The sequence below is a fragment of the Theropithecus gelada genome, chromosome 9, assembly GCF_003255815.1.
Source record: "Theropithecus gelada isolate Dixy chromosome 9, Tgel_1.0, whole genome shotgun sequence".
In the NCBI taxonomy this organism is placed as follows: domain Eukaryota; kingdom Metazoa; phylum Chordata; class Mammalia; order Primates; family Cercopithecidae; genus Theropithecus; species Theropithecus gelada.
In genome coordinates this window covers 42,976,360-42,981,592 of record NC_037677.1, presented here as the reverse complement: position 1 = coordinate 42,981,592, position 5,233 = coordinate 42,976,360, and the positions used below count along the sequence as shown (strand labels likewise).

Below are 5,233 nucleotides of genomic sequence, written 5' to 3'. Positions count from 1 at the left end.
ATTATAGAGCTCTTTCTATTAATGATTATGATATACTTTGTAATGTTCTTTCTAGCTTTGGTCATCATTTTATGAAGAAAAACAAAATAGATTGACAAAATTCAAAAATTTTTAACATAAAATTTAAAAGCAACTTGATTCAAGTTATACAGTGAGGGATAGTCCAGGCATGGTGGCTCACGCCTGTAATCGCAGCACTTTGGGAGGCTGAGGTGAGTGGATCACAAGGTCAGGAGATGGAGACCATCCTGCCTTATATGGTGAAACTCCATCTCCACTAAAAATACAAAAAATTAGCCGGGCGTGGTGGCAGGCGCCTGTAGTCCCAGATACTTGGGAGGCTGAGGCAGGAAAATTGCCTGAACCTGGGAGGCTGAAGTTGCAGTGAGCCAAGATCCTGCCACCGCACTCCAGCCTGGGTGACAGAGCGAGACTCTGTCTCAGAAAAAGAACAAAATAATAAAATTAAAAAAAAATATTAAAGTGAGGGATAAATGGGGCTGGGCGTGGTGGCTCATGCCTGTAATCTCAGCACTTTGGGAGGCCGAGGTGGGCAGATTGCCTGAGCTCAGGAGTTTGAGACCAGCCTGGGCAACATGGCGAAGCTCCATCTCTATTGAGGATACAAACAATTAGCTGGGCGTTGTGGTGGGTGCCTGTAATCCCAGCTACTTGGGAGACTGAGGCATGAGAATCACTTGAACCCAGGAGGCAGGGGTTTTAGTGAGATGGGATCATACCACTGCACTGACAAAGGGAGACTCTGTCTCAAAAACAAAAAAAAAGAAAGAAAGTGAGGGATAAATGGAGAGAAAGAAACAATCATAGAGACTCCCCTTAACTTCTACCACTAAAAGCAGACACACACACACACACACACACACACACACACACACACACACACTATTTAAGACAAGGTCAAAAAGAAAATATCTTTACATATGAAGCCTTCCATTTATGGCTTAACTATCCCTGGAGGCCACATCTAAGAACAACCCTTTTAAAAAGCCATGGTGTGTAAATGAATATGTATTTTGTGTATATTCAGTATATTCAAGGTAAATGGTTGTTTTTATTAAAATAACAAGAGAAAAATAGCGGACCTTCATCTCTCATGAAGAACATGACAGGATGAATTGTTTAGGTCAAATTTTAGGAAGACCAGGCTGGGGGCGGTGGCTCATGCCTGTAATTCCAGCAATTTAAGAGGCCGAGGCAGGCAGACCACCTGAGGTCAGGAGTTCGAGACCAGCCTGACCAACATGGAGAAACCCCGTCTCTACTAAAAATACAAAATTAGCCAGGCATGGTGGTGCATGCCTGTAATCCCAGCTACTCTGGAGGCTAAAGCAGGAGGATGGCTTGAACTGGAGAGGCGGAGGAGGTTGCTGTGAGCTGAGATTGCGACATTGCACTCCAGCCTGGGAGTGCAATGAAGAAAAGAAAGTTGTACAAATAGGTACAAAGAAACATAATGTTTAAACAATATCCAATGTGAGCCCTGTACTCACTGACACGATAGCTTGTTGTGTGCATGACATGAGGGGTGCTGGCAGTCCATGCCCAAATGTGCAGAAATGTGCAGTGCTCTATTTTCATTCCTCCTATGGACTGTCTTTCTTTCTGATCATATGACTTTTGAGGATAACAGATATCAAGCACACAGAATTACTATTTGTGATCTCTGATTACCAAAGCACATACAAACAAACCTCCCACCACCAGATTGTATAGCGAGGATATGGTCAACATCTGGATGTGTGGGTGACCTTCCACAATTTGAGCCAAACCAGTTACAAAATAAACGTCCTCATTTAGTAAACAAAGGGAACATTGAAGATTTTTTTTTTTAACTGAAAATTTGTAAACATGAATGTGTCTGTCCATCACAATTTTGGAATGCCTTGAAATGCCAGGGTAAATAAGGAATAGAAATGTCTGCTTTCAGTAATTACAGTTCTACAACTCAAGGAGGAAAAGCAATACCAATGTCTTTCATACGTCCTGAATGCATGCAGCACAGATACAGAAATTAAGAATCATAAATTGTGTAGAGTGCAGAAATTGCACTGTGTAGTGAGAAACTGTCTTTACAAAAATTGTGATGATCCAGTTGCACAAGATGGCTCAAAATGGTGGGAAGTTTCTCAAATAACCATTTGAAATCTGGAATGGTGCTGAATCACTATTTCTGTTTCACACACATCCATTTTTAATCTCTTAATTTAGACTACAAGTAGTGCCTCTAAATGATTATCCTTAATACTTAATATACATATTGAACATAATTTCAAAATATGTTCAGATTGTTACATTCTAGAGTTTCAAAAAGTAAAACAAAATGTCTTCATTTGAATTGAGATTGACATAATCTAAACTGTATCCCTTTATTTTCCTCTTAATTGAAAATAAGAATACTTTGAAAATCAACTTCCTGGAAGAATGTTTGAAGACCACTAGGCTTTTAAAATATTTATGAACCTAAATAGAAATATAGTTTTATTAATTTTGAAATAGTGTTCTTCATATTACTTTTCTCCTCTTTTCAATTTTTATTTTCTACCTAAATTTACACTTTGTTTCCTTTTATTTACATAGATTACCTTTCAGTTAACAGACCCTTAATAGGTGATCAAACAAAATCTTATTTTTTGGAAAGTTTAAGGAAGATAAAACAGAACAAAACCTCTATTCTAGAGCATATCATATATTGAGAAAAACAGACAATTCTTGGACAAATTCTAAAATAAAAAATGAGATACAATTTCTAAGTCTTTATTCTTATAAACAACTGAAATAATGCTTTTAGAAAAACAGAAAATGTGCAGAGGTAAGCAATATGGAAAATTGCTTTCATCTCTTCTAACCACGTTTTCACTTACACTCACACACACACACATACACACACACAAAACCTGAAGACTATAATTTTGTAAAAGCACTGCAAAAGAAAAGTAATGTAGATGGAAAATGGAAATGAGACCCTGGCAAGTAATTGCATTTCTGTTTTATCAGTGATAAAAGGTAAGGTCTTTCCAATAGTCTTTCAGATGTTTCTCTTGTGAGCATTTGAATATAACTCCAATGTGTGGAACAAAACATCTGCCTACTTGGATTAAAGTTCATCCTGTAGAAAGAGCTAAGGTCACAACTGCAGATGTGCCTTTGCAGCATACACACTTCAGAGGTCTTAGTGTCATAGAAGCTAGAAGTCAGTCAAAAGAGTTGGTTTTGACATCACAATTCTCAACCAAAATAAAATTCCATAAAGAGACTGGAAAATATTCTACCGGTAATTTAAATATAAGCTGTCTGTGTTTTCATTCTACACCCAATCACTTCACAGCAAAAAGACATTCTTTATTGCGCAGACAGAAATAATACATCTTGAAAGCTAAAATCCTGATATCAGTTTAAGGTTTATAAAATACATTTATAAGATATTGCTGGCCGGGCGCGGTGGCTCAAGCCTGTAATCCCAGCACTTTGGGAGGCCGAGACGGGCGGATCACGAGGTCAGGAGATCGAGACCATCCTGGCGAACACGGTGAAACCCCGTCTCTACTAAAAAATACAAAAAACTAGCCGGGCGAGGCGGCGGGCGCCTGTAGTCCCAGCTACTCGGGAGGCTGAGGCAGGAGAAAGGCGTAAACCCGGGGGGCGGAGCTTGCAGTGAGCTGAGATCCGGCCACTGCACTCCAGCCCGGGCGACAGAGCCAGACTCCGTCTCAAAAAAAAAAAAAAAAAAAAGATATTGCTTGAGTATGACAAAATTTTACTTACATATGCCTATCTTTAAATCTTTTCTCATAATAACTGAATCTTGTCTATATCAACATTCATTCTTTCCCATTCTAAAGTTAGCAAAAGTCTATCTTTGCTCTAAAATATACATTTCAAATTTAATTTCATATATTCTAATTCTCATTTTTTCCTAGCAAGCAAGTATTCCAACCTCATAATTTTTTGCCAAGCCTTGGTCAAGAAATGTTATATTTAAAAAGCAAACAATGTTTGCCTCTGCAAATCCAGGAAAGCCTTTATTGAAAACCAATGAACTTTTGGGGGCTGTTGAAAAATGACCAGAGAGGCCAATTAGCTGTTGCACAACTGGTATCTTCATGATGCTTTGTCAATAATTTATAAAATGGAGAGGGCAGAAGGGGTCACTGTCACTAAAGGGAAATTAAAACTAAAATGTACTTCTAACATATTGTGCTCCAGAAAGCAAGAAGATAATTTTTTCTCCAGAAGAAATTCATTTTGATGTAAAGCAGACAATAAATTGTACTTTATCAAAGGCTAAAATTGTGCAGTAGTTATAATCTGTTTTTATATACTCTCTTTCTTACCTGCCTTGTATTTCAAATTGTTGGTTGATGCAAATACATTGTTTTAATTTTTTCCCCTATTGCTGTTTCTATCCATTCCTATAATTCTACTTATTCCCATTGCTTCATTTCCTTAAAGAGAAGAATAATTAATCTTTATTTTTTTCTTTTTTCAATCAGTAAATGAAGAAGCACAGTAGACAAAAATATTTCTCATTTACCTTTTGGTCTTAGGCATCAAGTTTTATATTATTCACAAAGAAATGAATGTGAATTTCTCATTCTTTTTCCTTTTTAGCGTACTCTGAAACTAGGAGTCCTATCGAGAGGTGACAATGTGCTAGCAGCCCTCACATTCGGCGCCTCCTCGGCCTCCGCATCCACTCTGGCGGCGCTTGAGGAGCCCTTCAGCCCGCGACTGCACTGTGGGAGCCCATCTCCGGGCTGCCCTAGGCAGGAGCCTGCTCCCTCTGCTTGCCAGGAGGTGTGGAGGGAGAGGCGCGGGCGGGAACTGGGGCTGCGCGCGGTTCTTACAGGCCAGCATGAGTTCTGGCGGGTGCGGGCTTAGCAGGCCCCACACTCGGAATGGCTGGCCGAGCTGTGGGCCCAGGGCAGTGAGGAGCTAGGAGCTTAGCACCTGGGCCAGCTGCGGAGTTTACGAAGGGTCCCCCAGCACTGCCAGCCCGTGTGCACCACAGCTGGAATTCTCGCTGGGCCTCAGCCACCTCCCCATGGAGCAGGGCTCGGGACCTGCAGCCTGCCATATCTGAGCCTCCCCGCTCCCTGCTCCCTCTCCCCCATCCTCCCTCCCAAAAGGGCTGAGATTACAGGGGTGAGCCACCACTCCCGGACCATAAAATTCTTTAGGTGAAAATAAATTTACTGCATTAGCATCTAGAGGA

General features: G+C 40.4%; 1 pseudogene across 1 annotated transcript in view; it reads left to right on the top strand.

Annotated features, from left to right (window-relative positions):
* Positions 1–4,899, top strand: part of LOC112631026 — a 121,114-nt pseudogene extending 116,215 nt beyond the window's left edge. Inside the window, exon 22 of the transcript XR_003121061.1 lies at positions 4,630–4,899. The product of XR_003121061.1 is annotated as a ribosome biogenesis protein BMS1 homolog (transcript). The remainder of the gene's footprint in view (positions 1–4,629) is intronic.
* Positions 4,900–5,233: the final 334 nt, after the last annotated feature.